At 45.4% G+C, this 17,729-nt stretch overlaps 1 protein-coding gene across 3 annotated transcripts in view; it reads right to left on the bottom strand.

Annotated features, from left to right (window-relative positions):
• AGPAT3 (1-acylglycerol-3-phosphate O-acyltransferase 3) overlaps positions 1 to 12,112 on the bottom strand; it is a 90,994-nt gene extending 78,882 nt beyond the window's left edge. The window contains exon 1 of one of the 3 annotated variants that reach the window (XM_063181581.1): positions 12,094 to 12,112. The gene's annotated coding sequence lies outside the window, so the exon portion shown is untranslated. Of the gene's footprint in view, positions 1 to 11,471; positions 11,518 to 12,093 lie in introns of those variants that run through there. The other 2 variants (XM_063181566.1, XM_063181594.1) reach the window with 2 other exon arrangements.
• Positions 12,113 to 17,729: the final 5,617 nt, after the last annotated feature.

Genomic DNA, 17,729 nt, shown 5'->3' with positions numbered 1-17,729 from the left:
CCATCACCTTTCACTTCTCTTCATCATGACTGCTAGTTCCTTGCCCCCACTCCCTCCCAGCCTTATTTTATTTTTTGCACAGCAACATAAGGGAAGAGCAGGGAAGGCCAGAGCTCACATTCTTGGATTTCCCCTGCCCCTTGCCACATCTCATTTCCCATGAGGGACCAGGCACTCCAGTACCCAGAAACACCAAACCCCAACTCTTCCCCAGCATCTGCCAGGATCTTTTCTTTTTGAGTTCCTTCCAGCAACATCAATTTTACAACTCCTGCTTGGCAACAGAAAGCTTCCTCCAAAGTTTTGCAGCTCTCCATTCTGCATCTTAAATCCCTAACTTGTCCTCTCTACAGCAGGCACAGACAGCAGTTCACTTCCTTCTGCTCCTGCAGCAGGCTCTCAGGTGTTCTCTATGAATAACCATCTTAATCCCCTTTATTAATGTTTCCTAGACATCTCTGTGATTTTCTTTTCCCACTCAGTTTTTCTTGCAGCTTGGTCCATAGGAAAAAGTGCCTTCAGCTGCATGCCACAGTCCAGCTCATGCCAAGGAGAACCATTTTTCAAGTGTGTGTGTGTCTCTTTGTGTGTGTGTGTGTACCCTCATATGGGGTTCTTGGTTTTTTTCGTTTGGAGTCAGAGGGGAAAGAAGGGTTTGGGGTTCTTGGGCATCTTTACCCACATTCAAGCTTCAAACTGCTAAGTGGAAGCTCTACATTTTTGGTTATTATCAAAACAGGTATTTGGTAGGAACACAGAACACAAGACAGCGTAGAGCTTTCTTCCCCTTCAGAAGTTTTGCCAACCTTGTTGTATCAATGAACAGTGTTTAAAAAAAGCCTCCAGAGTAAATACAGAGGCACAAATGAATGTAGGCAATGGTATCACCAAAAATTGAGGCTGTTATGATTAATTTCATTCAAAGAGAGGGTTCAGGAGTACCAGCAGACTCCTACATTCCAGACTAAATAGCAATACCACTATAAATGATGGTGCCAACCTTTTCCTTCCAGTGTTGATATTCCTGCTGCACTGGGGAAGAGCAAGGAGCCAACCAGAGGCAGGAGGGAGCCAATTTTATCTGCTCAGTGACAAAATCCTCCTGCCCTGGAGAGCTCCAGCACTCCACACACTGCATCAGGCAGAAACCTCAAAGGAGAGGAACATGGCTCTGTCTCCTCTTTAGGGATCCAGGACAGTTAATGCTGGCCAACAAGAAAGGACAGGCCTGTGAGAGGAATGGGAGGGGGAAAAAAAGGAGAAAAACTCTAAGTTGGTTATTTTAGGTCACCCAGTAAAACCAAGGCATGTGTGCAATGCTGCAAGGTTCACATTTAGAACTAAATTCATGAGGTTCAGAAGCTTACAAACACCACAGTATGCCTCAGATCATTCCTAATGCTTTTTGGCCTGAACCCATCTCATTAAAAGCCAACTTTTTTTTTTCTTTTTTTTATCAAACCCACCCCTCCCACATACCTCCCTGCCACAGGGCAGCCATACCACAGACATTTCTCTCCAAATTAAATCCACTTCTTCTTGAATGAAGAGGGTCAGGAGAATGAGGGCACTACACTTTAAAAAAGGGCATTAAAAAATAATTATGCTAAACCATGTATCAGCACAAATTAAAGAGAGACAGTAAAATGCCTGCTTTCAGCTTGCTTAAACATTCAATTAAAAAAGCCATCTAGGCAAAATTTTATTAAAATAAATCAACAGAGGAAGTGCCCGTTAAACCAATGTGAAACCACATTCTTTTGGATGTTGTTTCACTGAGAAGGAAGTCTTCACTGCCATTCTGAACCCAATCATGTTCTCAAAGGATGTGCCTTCCTTCACAGCAGCAATGGTGTGAAGAGCAAGCGGTGCTAGTTTCACATGCAATGCCAAGTGCAGTAAGGCTTCTGCTGGCTTCCCTCGTACAAAACCACATCCTACTCCTCTCTCAGGCCCAGCAAGCCAAGTTACCCACAGATAACCCTTCCCAGCAGTTCATAGCTTCCTTTGGGAGACATCAGGACAGGTTTAGAACTGGAACAGTTAGTGTAGATGGATGTAAAGTACAGCCTTTGCACCCTTCAGTGCCTTGAAGGAAAAGCAAAGGTTCAACCTCCAGATCAGATCTACCAACAAACATTGAGATCACCACAAAAAAAAAAAAAGTTTATGTCGCAGACATCTTTTATGAAAAATCCTTTCCCTAGGATTTTTTCTCCTGAGAAGCTGAGAGGCCTCAAGAATAAAATGTAAACAATGGTTATTTGCTGCTGTGGAATGCAACAGGTGCATCTGTGATTGGCCTCATGTGGTTGTTTCTAATTAATGGCCAATCACAGTCCAGATGGCTTGGACAGAGAGCCCAAACCACAAGCTTTTGTTATCATTCCTTCTTATTCTATTCTTAGCTAGCCTTCTGAGGAAATCCTTTCTTCTATTCTTTTAGTATTGTTTTAATGTAATATATATCATAAAATAATAAATCAGCCTTCTGAAACATGGAGTCAGATCATCATCTCTTCCCTCAACCTGAGACCCCTGTGAACGTGGTCACTTGTTTAAGGTTTAGGACATTAAAAAAATGTGAAATACAAACAGGGCAAGACAAAAGAAAGGTAAGAAAGGATTATACCACTTGCTTTTGCAGAAGAGAGAGGTAAATGCTCATTACCTAAATGAAGTAAGGCTCATAGTGGGTTGCATACTGCAATCCTGTTACCTCAAAGATGAACAGTGTCTACCTGGTTTTTACTGTGAAGTGTAACTGAGGTGATGCTGTGAGTGCCCCTGGACTCATCACCACCACTTGGGTCAGCTCTTGCTCTCCAGCATGGTATTGCTCCTGAAAAGCCAACACACCACTGCAGCAGTGCACTGGAATACACCAGAAAAAAAATATAGCACACAGACAAAAATGAAACTTGTCCTTATTGGATTGCTGGCAAAAGCTTCAAAGTTAAAAAAAAAAAAACAGAAGCACCATCAAGAGGGTTTTGGTATAGGCAGAGCTGCACCCAGGAGAGCTTGCCAGCAGCAGTACACATCTAACACCATAAACATACGTTTTTAATGGACTTGTCTTCGTTCTTAGACTCCATGCTCCAAAAACCTTTACCATAAGTTATGGTCCTCAATTCACAGCTGCAGCTGCAGCAGACAAGCTGAAGCAATGCCATTTTTACCCAGTTTTTAAAGGTGAGGCTGAATGCCTTTTCTGAGGGATGAGCAAACAAGCATGTCTGTATCAGGTCAGAGCCAAGGTCCAGCCCACCTCAGGACACATCCCTGGCAGCAGCCAGCTCCTGATGGCCAGGGCAGAGCAGAGCACCAGGGCAAGCACACTGTGACCCTGCTGCTGCCCAGCATCCAGGGATCTGCAGCCAAGGCACCTCACTGCTGCTGCCTCTAAGCTCAGCTTAAGGCACCACTGATGTTGGGCAGTGAATGCAAACTCAGTCCTTGCAGAGCAGGCAGAGGGCTCACTGAGTGCTTTCTAATGAATATTTGGGCAGGAAAGCTTAAAAGGAATCAGCAGTGTTTGGCAGCAATGGGTCTTGTACCAACACAGAAGACGCTGGGGAAAATGCAGCTGGAGTGTTGGGCCAGCCAGTTCAGCTTCCACTGACAGAAACAACTCAACTTGAGACAATAAAAACCAAACTGAGTTTTAAAGTACATACTATTTCAGATTAAGCCATCTCAATTCCTAAAAGATTATATAAACAACATCCTTGCTACAGTGCTAGGTAAATATGATATACATCTGTTTGCAAGTAGTTGTCCTCTCCACAAGTAAGAGCAATACCAGAGGCAAATTCAATGTGAAAACCATTTACAAGTTCCAGAAGAGTTAGTTGTGAGCAGAGACTGCAAAAAGGCATGGCCCTGTCCCCTTGCCATGGGGTGGCCAAGATAAAAACCTCAAAACACAAAAGGCCCCTCAACCCCATGATCCCAGTGATGATCTTTCACTGAAAACTGAGATCAGTAACAATCTGCAATCTGGCCCAGAGTCTCATTGCTACTTATACATTTAGGTAAATGTATTTTACAAACAAAGCAAGTTAAAAAAAACAGACTCAAATAGAGAGGAGACTCCTGTGCTCCCTACAAAGAGAGGGGCTCCAACCCTCTATACTATGAGTAAGCACAGGAAGCTGTCTGGGGAACCAGAGGCACCACCTCTTCTGTGACCACCAGAAGGAAAAACATTGCTCAGGGGGTGATTTGGGTCACAGCCTCCTCACTGACCTCAGGAAATGAAAATCTTTCTTTCCCTTTTGCTTCAGGCCTCTTATAATTCAAACCTGACTAGCTACACAGTTAACAACCCAAGGGCCATCAGCATCAGAGGGATGTAAGAGGAGAAAATTCAGCTCAGACACGCTGGAAAGGAGATCAAGACTTCAGAAAGGTATTTGGAGCAAGGAACCCACAGAAAAGACGACACTGTGCAGCATAACCTTGGGTCAGTCAATCACAGCTGGGAGATGAGCCCTTGCACTAGGCATTACAAATGTGTCAAACCTGGAGCTGCACATCCCTGCTCAGATGGGAGAACAACATCCACACTGAAACCTGCTGGAGGGTTACCTACTACCAAATAAAGTGATTATGGTTGTGTTATTTAGCAATATGTCAGCTGTTATCAAAACTTGGGTCCATAAGCAGTGCAGCCATATCACTACCAGGAACATGAGAGCTGACCTAGCAAGAGAAAACTGAAAACTGCTAACACTAAAGCATGATATGAATTATGTCAAGAGGAAAGACAGGCTGCTTTTGAACCAGCACTGTAAATCACACATTTCCTCCATCGTGTTCCCCTGAAAAGACCAAATCTGCATTTGAAGCACCGACAACTTTGAATCTCCAGGGGGGGAAAAAGCGTTCTTTGTGCAGAGTCAAGCTTGGGGAATCTTGCAGCAGTAATTACAGACACTGCCTCCCCAAGCCATCTGCTGTGGCATTCATAACTCCTGGAAGGGCAGCAGGCAGAGCTGGTGGAGGAGAAGAGGAGACACAAGAGGATGTCAGCAGCCACAGCCAGGCTGCCCAGGAAAGCTGTGACACTGGGCTGACCCAACAGGAGCTGATGTCCTGGTGTGAAAAACGCCAATCACTTGTTTTTAAAATTTTAAAAGTTTAATTTTAAAATGGTTATAAAAATAGGAATATAATTAGAGTAATAATAATTTGGACAATTTGGATTCGGACAATATGAGACAACAGAAACAAAGAGTTATGGATGTCCGGGTGCCTCTTTCTGGGCAAAATAAGCCCAAAAAAGGACCCACGTTAACAGAGGATTAAGCCTTAAAAGCAATAGCCTGTTGCATATTCATACACCTCATACATGATGCATAAATTCCATTCAAACACAGGATTCTGTCTGGTCAGTGTCAACTTCTTCCTCTGAATCCTGACGGTGTCTTCAGAGCTGAGTGAGGCGGGAAGAAGTTAGTTTCTTCTGATAATGAAGCAATAAATTCTCTTTCTCTGAAAGATTTAGGCATCCTGTGGCTGCTATCTTGGTGTGAGTCCTTTCTTTAAAAAAAGTGTCTTACATTGATAGTTTCTATTTAAACCTTGTAACACAAGGTTAAAACTATATTAACTATAATAAACTCTATAGAAACTATAAATAAACTATATTTAACACACTACTTAAGAAAATTAATACAGCATAACTTTCTAACATAACACACATAATATTCATTTTAATATTTGCGAAAAGCCAATCATAAAATACGCATTTTTCACACTGGTCATCCAGACCTCCTCCAGCTGGCGGACACAGCTGGTGCTCATGCAGCAGAGGGAACAGTGGGATCCGCACCCTTTTCAGATCAGAGGAAATCAGGAGACCACCCTCAAGCCACACTGAGCAAGCCCAGGCCGGCAAGGCCCAGTGGGAAGTTCTGGCCAGAATCTCATCCCATAAATGAAGGAACTGGTGCTCTGGAGCCAGTCTGAGCAACCCAACTCTCACATCCAGATGGACATCCCAGATCACAGCACAGCCAACAGCTCCACACGCCTCTCCCCCAAGGACTGATGCCGGTGACGCGGTCAGAATAATTCGGAATGAGCTCAATCCATCCTTTATCAGGACATGCACGCTCCACCCTGACCTACACACCTTCATGCTGATGACCCCAGCATCTGCAGAGTGCTTACATCAGCACAGATACAGGCAGAAGAAGAGGCAGCAGGATGGGCTCACCCACCCTTTGCTCCCACAACCAGGAGTTCCAGCAGCAGGGCACGCTGCAAATTCCACTATCTCAGCGCAGCTGGAGACAATGCCCATTAATTGTTTTGCCATCCATACAGAATTACTACAATACTCACTTCATAGGGTTGTCACAAGGATTATTTAACATCTCTGAAGAGCTTTGAAGAAGAAATAGTGGCTATTGTTCTCAGTAGCACAGAACTGTGAACTATCTCACATGAATTTTGCATGACTGTGCATGTGTGACAGTTGCAGCACCAACAGATTATTTTTCTTCACCAAAAGAAAAAAAGCACCTCACAGTAGCTCAATTACTCTGGGCAACATTTTAGTCAGAAATGTATTTTGTTTTGCTCGTTAATATATCCTAAATAGAGATCAACTTTGACTATTTAATTAATAGATTCAGGTGCTGTTTCTAGTCTCTGTTAATTAAGGGAAACGCCGTGTTTTTTACAAAGAACTCAGTTTAGGCTGTCAGGGCTTCTAGTGAGCACACTATAATTACCTAAGCAATGCTAACACACAAGAACCACAAGAGGAGAAGAAAATAAACTAAAAATGTCACTGAAATCTCATTTCATTTACAGCAAATGAGAAAGTCGGCATGGAGAAGAGCTGCTACACAGAGTCCAATGTGTCCACACGGCTTACCCCTGACCATTAAGCAGCTCTTAGCATTGATACAGAACATTGTAGCAGTTTAAATAGTTTTTTTTTCCCCTCCTGAATGCACAGGAGCTGTTGGATTCTAAACATTCTGCAACACACTTGGATCCACCTCATTGGTATGGAAAACTTTCATCATTTCAGTCCAAATGTATAAGCAAGTAATACGCCTTTTCCTTCTCATAAAATGCAGGGAAATCAACATCTACTTCAAGGATAAGCTTTTTTTTTTTCCCCTGAGCAGTCTGAAACTCCAGCAGTTATCACAAAATTAGGCAACAAGGTTGCAACCCAGGGCACAGCCCGTTTTGGCAGGGAAAACTTCAGATTTCCACTACATCAGGCTTCAAATGATCTTACAACTCTTTGGGACACAAACCACATCTTTTTGTTTGGAAAGCAAACACCACATTATTGATACTACTGCAAGAGAAATGACAGTATTAAGGCTAGTCAGCCCACCAGCCTTCATTCCCCATCCAAGAGGGAACAGAAATCTTGTTCTCTTTATTTCACGCTGGCTCTCTACAGAGGAACTGACAACACCCATGGGCGCACAGAAAATGCAGCATTGCAGTAGAAAGCCTCACACAGCCTAGGTCCCAAGTTCCCCAATTCCCAGGAGAGGAACAAGCCAAAAATTACATGCTTGTTGTCCCTAAAGTGGCACGCCTCAGAATAGCCACAAAGGGTTGGGGGTAAAGAAAAAAAAATTAAATTTAAAAAAAAAAAGAGACAGAAAAAAGCAACAGGAGCAACTGGGCTGTTTTACCAACAGCAAGGAGATGTACTACCAAGTCCTGCTTTCCCTGGGATTGTCTCATAAAGATCAACAACTTTGGAAAGTTCAACATGCAAGACAACACTGACCCCATCACAAAACAGAAAGGTCACTCTGATTGTCTCCTCTGTCCATCAGTATCCTCAGGTGCCCTAAACTGGGAATTACTTCAATATCTTCCAGGGAAAAGGCCAGGAAAGCTTCATCATAATTGCCACCCAGCACTTCTTTGGTCAATGCACTGAACTCCTAAAACTATTTGGGGTTTACTTGGGCTTACCTGCAAAAAACAGCCCCATAGGCTCTCAGTTCTTTCTTGTAACACTGAATACTCATTTGGACAAGAACAAAACCCAAGTCTCCTGCTTCCCAAGACAAATGCCCCATCCAGCACAGTTATGCTGGTCAGACAGCTGCAAATACATGCACAGCAGAAGGCAGAACTGCTGCAGAGGACTGGGTCCAAAGGCAGCACTTGTAGATTGGTCTTTACAAAAAAGACAAATATTTCTTTCATCTTTGCTATGACTTGTGTGTCACACGTCTAAATGCTCATCTTCTCATCCCTGTCATGTCTTGCATACTCCTATATGTGTCCAGACTCACAGGCACAAGGAAATGCTACAGATAAATCATAAATATAAACTGACTTTGGAGGCATCAAAAAAATACATAAGCGAGGGTTCACTTCCTTTTCAACCATTTGAAATTTGGACCTCTGCAATTAATAAATCAAGTTTGGTACACCAGCAAATTAAACACTTCCTAGATTATCTTGATTTTTCCCACAGGTGCCTGTCCTAGTGATAATCAGTCCCTAACTTAGGTGCTGACTCACGCCTGGAGTCCTACCAGGATCCTGCATCAGATGGCAAACTGATTTTCATGCAACACATTTAAGAGTATCTTCATCAAGCATGCAGCACAGGCCTGGGGATTAGTGCTCCTTTTTCTTATTTTATCTTGGTTAATATCACGGGTAGAGAAGAAATTTGGATAACGCCTTGAAATATCTCTCTATTCCCTTCCTTTTCATTTTGGTAATAAAAAAATGTTATCAATTACTTGTTAAGAGCTGCCCACAAGCAAAAGCTCCCTGGCCCTAATGTGGAATGCAAGTGTAGACAGAGAGTAGTTATTACTGATGTCTCTGCACCAGAGGGTAGAACAGTCTGAGAAACAATCAAGTCCTAGGTTCTCTTTGGGTTTTGTCATTTCTTTTGTTCTTTATCTCCCAGCACTCCGGGTACCAATTGCCAAGACACCTGGTCTTTGTTCAGGAATCAACTATAACCAAGCTACACATGCACTAACCAACCATGAACACTAAAAAACCCAGTGAAAGAACAGCACATTTTTAACCACTGCAAATGCTAATTAAGTTTCTTCATCAGCACCCTGGCCATTCTTACTAAGAATTATGTTCTCATAAGCCAAAGCAGCAAGACTGAACACAACCTTTTTTTTTTTTAATTTGCAGTGTAGAAGCAGCATCCAAAAATTTATGGCTATCATAAATTTAGAATAGGTGAACTCATTACAGTTAACAGCAATACTTTATTCACACTGGTTCCCCACAAAATGTAAGCATCAAATCCAATTATTCTGCAACAGTTTTGTGAGTAAACAAAACACCATTTAGGATTTGAAAACAATGCATCTTTCTGCTAGGAGAGGCAGAAGGGGAAAAAAAAAACGAAGCCAGCACACAAGACTATGCAATAATTTCAGTTTGTAAGAAGATTAACACAAAGCAGAAAGCTCTAGCTCTGGCTGGGAAAAGAACATACAATTACAGGGAGCTCTGCTAGCACAAAGTGTAAGTGGAATTTTGTCCAGTTTCTTAATGCACCTCTTCAGAGATAAAAGAAACCACAAGGGGAAGAGGAAATCTCATTCTTTTTTTCTGTCTAACATTACCTCAACTAAAGCCCATTCTGATTTCAGCCCTTGTCAGGCACAACTCGAGCACTCTCAGCAGAGCTATCTGCAATGCATTGTTAAACTGCACTACAAAGTTTTGATAAGTGGTCCTGCCATTTTTATCATGCTCAGCGGGGACAATCTGGTCAGGTGTTTTTCCTGTGCTTGTTGAATTCCAGCTATATTTGGAGACCAACTGTTCTCTGTCCTGCTTTCTCCAATTAACTGTGTGTATAAGGGTGGAGAGGTGAAGGTGGGAATCAGGCAAGGAAGAGATAATGAGACTTTCTTAAGAGTACATAAAGCTGCTCTTAGAAAAGGCTGAAAACCATACTGAAAGTAATGAGCATAATCTCAGTAACAATAGATGTGAAAGGGAAAGAAGACTGGGGTACACAGAAGGGAACCAAAAGCCAAGGCTCCTGTGAAAGTTACAGGAAATACTAGAACATTTACATTTAAAATCCAAGGGTCAGAACTGTTTGCAGCACAAGCAGTCCTGTACCAGCCCAGTGCTCAACTAAAACACCATATAACTTCTCCATCTCCTACACAGCTGCAGTCTTGCAAGAAAATTAATGGAAACCATACATACAAGTTCTACTGCTTGTAGAATCAAACTTGGGAAAAAAAAACTCCACATACATCTGAGATCATGCTGAACTTCACCTAAATGACCTGTGGTTCCAGCAGAGTCTCAAGTGCAGAGCGTCATCACAAGAGAAGCAGTGCCAAGTCAAGAGGAGAGCTTCACCACTCTGCTCCCAAACACGCTTGGCACATCAGCAATTCCCTGACAGCAAACATGCCATCCTGGACTCCAGCCTGTTTCCCTCCGAGCAGGACAGGGGGAAAGGCCATCAAGTTTATTTTGGCCTTGAAATTAACGAGTAAGATAACACGATGAGCTAATGAGATTATATTATGCTGCTTTGAATAAGCAGCAAGATTCTTGGAAACTCTGACACTTTCTTTTCTCATACCACACGGGCTCTCTGCCCGATCAATGAGGAAATATGAAGACTAAAAGAGGAAAAAATGTTGGAGGGGAAGAGCATACAAGTGTGGCGTTAAGCAGGTAACCATCTCAACACAATACAATGTTGAAAGCCCTAAGTATACAGTGTATAAAAGCACTAAGTATACAGTGTATAAAAGCTCTAAGGGGATAATCAGCGTGCTTATTTATTTAGATGCCTACACGTTAGGCTAACACCTTAATTTATCCATCAGCATCCTCTGAACAGAATCCAGGCACAACAGCATCCCATTTGGTTGCCTCTCTCAGATCAATAGGGTTTGCTCTTCTCCATTTTGCACCCGCAAGCCGTGCACCCAGGCACAGCCCGGCTCTTCCGAAACGGGCTTCCCTTCTTTCTTTCTTTTTGTTTTCAACCGCTCCCCCACTTTTTGCTCGCTCGCTCCATCCATCCATCCATCCATCCATCCATCCATCCATCCATCCATCCATCCATCCATCCATCCATCCCTCGCACTCGGCGGGGATCCCAGCCGCCCTGCTCCCGGCCAGCCTGCGCCTCCCGGGACGGCGTCCATCTCCCCGGGATGGGCAGGATGCGTTCCAGCCGGGACCATTGTGCCCTTCCCCGCACGGCCCCGGGTGCCGCCCGCCGCCGCACAAAGCGCAGCCCCCGCCGGCGGCACCGGCACCGCCGGACCGAGCCGGGCCGGGCCCGCTCGGCTCCTCCCGAGCCGCCGCAGCGGGGGCGGCGCGCCGGGGCCTTTCCGAAGGGGCTCCCGGCCGAGCCCCGGCGTGCGGGGATGCTGCCCCAGGCTCCGCGCCCGCCTCGCTCCCTCCGCATCCCGCTACCCGCGCCTCGCCGGCGGAGCGGCACCAACCTGCAGTCCCCGCCGCCGCCTCCTCCTCCTCCTCCTCCTCCTCTTCCTCGGGAAGAGCCGGAGCTGCCTCTGCCCGCTTCAGCCTCCAACCCCCGGCGGCGGCGGGCTGGCTGGGCGCCGCTGCCCTCGGGAGGCGGGGAAGGGGCGAGCGGGGCGGGCGGCTGCGGGAGCGTCGCTCATTGAGTGCGGCAGCCCCGGCTGTCGCTGCTGCCGCCGCCGCCGCTCCCCGCAGCCGCTACTTCCTGTGCGGCGATGGTTCAGTTCCTCCCGGGCCGCTGGGGGCAGGAGAGCCGGGGGGCGGAGGAGGAGGAGGAGGAGGAGAGGGGGAAGGTCGGGTCAGATAGCGGGGGCGGCAGCAGCCGCCGCGGCCGCCGCTCCTCCCGCCCGGCGCGGCTCCGCCCCGCAGCGCCCGGCCGGGGCTCGGCGCTGCCCGCAACGCGGCGGGACGCGATGCTGTGCGGAGGAGCCGCCCCCCGAGCCCGCACCGCGCCCATCGCCCCGCTCTGCCGTGGGGAGAGCACCCAGCCCCGGGGAGATCACCCAGCCCCGGGGAGATCACCCAGCCCCGGGGACAGGAGAGCAGCGGCTCCCCCGAGCCCCACCGCCCGCCCGTGCCGCTCACCGGAGACATGGCTCTGGTCCCGCCGTGTGCGCCCGCCCGGCCGGCCGGCAGCGCATCCCGCGGCACGCACGGAGGGAGGGAGGGAGGGATGCGGGCACGGAGGCGGGAGGGAGGTGCCCGAGGGCCCGGCCCCGCCGCAGCCGCCCCGCGGGGATGGGAGGGAGCGGGCGGAACCCGGCTGCGGTGGGCGAAGCTCCGGAGCGCGGGGGATGTGTGTGGGGAAAGGCGGGGATGGAGCAATGGGGGATCGTGAGGGAAAGTCTCGGTGAGGCAGGGAACGGGCACGGAGCGGTGTCAGTAAATGGCACGGTCCCGGGGCGGATGGATGGAGGGATGCGGGCTCGGTTGCGGATGCTCCACGCGGTGTAAATCCGTGCCCTGCGTGCTGGAAGCGCTCCATGGAAGGAGCGGGATCTCACCTGGGCTGTTTGATTGGTGCAAATGTGACACCAACAGACTGACGGTGTCTTTTTGTTCCTACACACAAACATAAAGGAGCAGGTCGGAATACATCAAAGGCTGTACAGGTTCGTTCCGTTTTGCAGAGTAAGTGTTAAAAGATGATGGTTTTGTTTGGACTCATGCTTGTTTTCCTCAGGGTGTGACGGGATTACGAGTAGGTTCGGTCCTGGCTAGAGAATTTCAGCATAAATAGGTTTTTATGGGCAATAATGAGTTGAGATAGGGAGGTCTTTCTCTGCTTTCTTGGCAAGTGTCAAAGCTTGGAAGCCAAAACCTTTCCTTAAAAAAAAAAAGGGGGGGGGGGGAAGAAAATAAGAAAGGAACAAAAGAGAAGAAAAGAAAAAAGACAGTTGAATCAGAGCAACATATTTAAATACCAGTTTCTAGTGTTACCCTTCAAACACCTTACTGATTCCACTAAATAATTAGGTACAATCTCCAAGATGGTGAGTGCTTGCAGCTCTTAAAGCTTTTTCAGAGGTAATAAACACATGAGATCTTGAAGAAAGATACTTCCAGAATACAAATTTTGAGGAGATCAACATTAGGCAGTAACATGAAAAGAGTGTCACAGTGTTCTCTGAATCTTCACAATAAAGCAAATGTTACCCTCAGCAGCTATGGCAGACCTATATTTAAAAAAAGAGTGAACTTAACTGTGGTTTAGGTTCCAAATGTTCTCCCTCTTTTGCCTGTGATATATGACATTCAGAACATCCTAACTCGACCTACTTTAGAAAAGTACACACAAGGAATATCTAAATATTTATGTTCTGTGTTTACCTGAAGTGCCATTAAATCCCTTTATTGCTGTGCCCTTACTGCCATCCCAGAACTCTCCGCCGGTTCCCAGCTGCAGTAGGAGGCAGAGATTCCTGCCCTGGGGTCAGGCGGGTGCTGCTTTTCCTTCCCTCTGTGTCCTTCCCTCCTCCTGGCAGCTCTGCTCGTTCTCATGTAACGCTGCTCAGCCCACGCTGCCCCGGCCAACCACAGCCCCTCTGGCTGATCTCCTGTGCTGATGTGGCTTTGCAGGAGGCTGCCATGAGTTCCAGCAGCCTCCCTGGCTTCCTGGAGAACATCACAGGTGTATCTCAGTCCTTCCATGGAATGGAGACAATTCCTCTCTGAAGTGCTGAGCCTCCTCTTTGTCTTCATTCTCCACACAGATTTTTTTCAGCTCCATTTTTTTCTGCAACTTTTGTGTTTGGAGAAGCATGCTCATAGAGTGGAGCTTCACTTTTTTTTTTTCTCTGTGTGAATTTTAGTGTACCTCACAAATCCTTTTCCAGATAACAAGTAGCTCATTCAGAGAAATGATCTCATAGAAGTAGCTCGTGGCACTTTGAGTGCAGAAAGGGAGCATGATGTAATTCTTCAGTCAGAAAAATACTCAGATTGTATCACCAACACGATGACAATTAAGCTAGCTTGACCTGTTTCTGGTCTACTCAAATTTTAACTACAGCAAGGTAAAAATTCCCAATATTATTACATACTGGCAGTCCTACTTTGCAGTGCTTATTGTGTCCAGTGAGAGTGTTGTGCCCATAAAAATCAAATGATCAAAACTAAAACCTGAAAGGATGATGCATTCACAGGATATTTTAGCATAAAACAGATTAAAAAAAAAAAAAAGGAAGTACTTTTAAAGTTTAGAAATAAAAATGGTGAACACAGAAAGAGCTTTAACAGCTTTTTAAAAATCCCCAAAGGTAGCACTTACAAAGTTTGCCAAGAAATGAGTTGCTCATATTCCTGCTCTGCTGTGTTCTGACATCTCCTGGCAAATGGCATCTTCTCTTTCTCAGCACTTAAGAGAGCTCTCTGAAGTTCTGGCCATTACCTCTGGGGTGAAACTGAGAGCAGCTGTCCTGATATTCATCCATTATCATCTCCAGGATTAAAATAAACTCTTCCACAGAGGAGTTTGCTGTGTGCATGAAGCAAGATTTCAAATAAAGCACTACCAACCTTTTCAATTGAGCAAAATCCCCTTAAGTAGATTTTAACTGCTTTGATGTGTTAAGAGCATGAGTGAAGCAGCTATTTCAGAGAACCCCAACAAGTCTGCAGGGTATTCTGGAAAGAAAGTCTCCTGCACTCATCTCCACCTGTCAGTTTTTCTGAAAGTGTGAATATCATCAGAAGCAGATTTTCTCTCCACCTCTCTTAGCACCCATTTCACCTTCTAGAGCCCCTCCCTCCCTCCCCAGATCTCATTCTGGCTTCTCAAACCACTGGATAGAAATCACTGGAGAAGGTTTTCATATTACTTTTCAGTCCTGAGCTGTGTCTAAGGCATGTTCAACACCCTGGTGCAAAGGCAGCTCCTCATTTCCAGTCAAGTGCAGAGAAGCCCCAGTTCCCACCTGGAGTGAGCAGAATCCGAGCAACCACTTGAATATTGGTACAGCAGGTCCTGCACAAGCTGCTGAGGGTTTAGGGAGACTTAAAGCTGACACTGGACTGGGGCTCATCTATTCTTAAAAATTCAGGGGTGCCCACAAGCACAGATGCACAGCTTTGGCCACGTGTGTGAAGCACAACAGCAACAACCCTCATTTTCCAGTGTTGACACATCCTGTCCTAAGTTTAAGCTCTAATTAATTTGAGGTCTCAAGAAAAAGCACGTGCTAACACAATGCATGAATGTGCACATGATACAAAAGATGGAGAAAGCCAGAATTCATCTCCTGAAGTGGTTAATGCTTTAAATCCAACCTAGCTGTATAGCTTGCCAAATGTTCAGCATTGCTTTCTACTCATTGCTGCAAAATCTCATGTTTTGCTGTGTTCCTGGCAGGCTTGTGCTGTTGTTAATCACAAATGAACAGAAACCTGTAGATGAGCACAGCTCTCTACCAGTTACTTGAAAACTCACTGCTGTTAGAGCTGAAATTCTTAATGCAAAAAACTTTTTTTTTTTCCTTTGGAAAAGTGCAGTCAGGTTTCATTCGGCCATTTTTGAGTTACACAAGCATTAAAAAAATCCTCTCACCATAATTACAAAGGCTTCCAGTATGGTAGAAGAAATTACTAGAAATAAAGAAGCTGCAAGCTAAAAATACAGATATAGAGGGCATTTCAGAAGGGACTGCTGATTTGGAGTGCCTGTGCACACTTCAAGGGCCCAGCTTTTCAAAAGCTGTTGAGTTTGTATAAACAGCTCCCTTCCAGATGTCTCTGTTATATATATGCTTGTTTTTTTTTCTCTCCCTCTGTCCTCTCAGATTTGGTGTTAGCTCAATTGGGAATGAACTCAGAAAGTCTGATAGAGTTGCTTATGAGACTGGAACACAGGAATTCCTGTTTTAGGAATGCCAGATGATTTTAGCCAGAGGTGACATCCCTAGATTTTCATCTCCATGTGCAGAGTTTAGAAAACTTCAGGCAACTAAGCAGAATTTAAGCAGGAAACTGAGGCCCCTCCATGAGGTGGGAGGTGTGGAAGGCAGCTTAAATTCCTTTTGTGCACTTTAAAGCCTAAGTGCTTAGCTGCTGTTGTGGTTGGAAATAGACTTGAAATCATATTAAATCCTAGTGTGGTTTAATTTGGATTTTCCTGATGCCTTGTACATTTCTTTGAATGAAATCTTAATGAAAATATATATTGCCAGCAACAGATAAGTACGTGCATGTGCTTTATTTGTCTGCATCTTTTTAAAGGGTGATGAAGTTTAGAAAGTTAAATAAAAATTAATGTAATGTTAAACCGTTTCATTGGGCAGAACTAAGGAAAATCAGTATTGTCTCTTTTCCACTGGAAAATTAATTCTACTTCTTTACAGAAGAGTCTTCCAATACAAAAATCACATGATGCTGGGAAATAGGTCATGCTGCTCAGGGAAGAACAAAACCTTGCACAATACAAACACACAATACACATTTTGCTGTAACTACAATCCCTACACTTTCTCTCAAAATTTCATTTGCTGTCTTTGGATGCCCTGAGGTGAATTTTAGTTCTGTTCTTCTCACACAGCACTTGGAGCTGAACCAAGCACTCTTGATTTATACTGAAATTGCATACTTTGGCCTGTGGTCTAGGGGCTGTGTTTTGTACAGCTTTTTAAGGAAAAAAAAAGTACTCATTAATGGTAGTAGGAGCTTTTCTGTACAAAGGAAGCAGAATCACAATCCTATGCATAACTGAATCTGAGGAAATACTGGAAAAACACTATTTTGGTTTAGCTATATTAATTCACTCCCTCTCTCAGCAGTTTATTTTCAGCCTTAGGAGCCTGAGCAGGGCTCAGTGTCCCAGCCAGGCCTGTTTCCCACTGATAACACTCCAGCCCAGGGAGTGTTATCAGCTGCACTTTGGGGGAAATGAATCCAGCACATGCTGGGTTGTGTGGCTGCCGAAGCCTGGGTCTGGAAGGGACCCTGGAGATCACTCAGCCCAGCGCTCATTTATCTGATGCAGGAGCTCCATAACCACTTCAGATCAAATGAAGGAGTCTTGAAATGCACCCATGAAGGTTTTCATTTACCAACAGAAAGCCTTGGGGTCAGCCTTGAGTGACTCTTTACGTGGTTTCCTTTAATGAACTGGTTTTCTTGCTTGCATGCATGTAGGTTTGATCCCGAGTTTTAGTGCCCTGTTCCATCACCCACCTTCTGAGCTGTGCACAGTCCTCAGATCACAGAGTAAAAAAAGAGTTCATCTATAGAAAACATCTATACAGAGAAGTAGGATGAGGTAATGAAAACCCCACTAAACACATGTGGAAACAGAGGAAAGTTCGCTGGGGATTCTTAATTCTGAATTTCCTGGTGTTTACCCCAGACACAGGAAATTGATTTGACACTGAGTCTCTAAAGTCATTCTGGAAGCTTAGTCAATTGATTTCCCTTCTCACTGCCAGAATGGTGGACCTGGGCCAGAATGTGAGTGCAAATTAGGTCCCTCAGCTTTGGGAATGCATCGGGGGGGTTCTCTGCCAGCCACAGCACCTTGCTCTCTACAGGCACTCCCACCCTGCTGGCTTTGCTGTGTTTGTGGTGCTGGTCAGCATTGCAGAGCCTCCAGATTTACAGCTGAGTGCTGACAAACCAGCTCACCTATTCCATGCACTGCTCCAATAAAATCCTCCTCACTCACAGCTAAGCTGTCTCCTCTCTTTTGGCCAGAGCTGCTGGCAGGCTGCCCTGTTATGTACAAACATGTAAAC

Source organism: Melospiza melodia, chromosome 2, assembly GCF_035770615.1.
Source record: "Melospiza melodia melodia isolate bMelMel2 chromosome 2, bMelMel2.pri, whole genome shotgun sequence".
In the NCBI taxonomy this organism is placed as follows: Eukaryota; Metazoa; Chordata; class Aves; order Passeriformes; family Passerellidae; genus Melospiza; species Melospiza melodia.
Note: the sequence above shows the minus strand (reverse complement) of the source record. Positions and strands in the feature narration are given on the sequence as shown.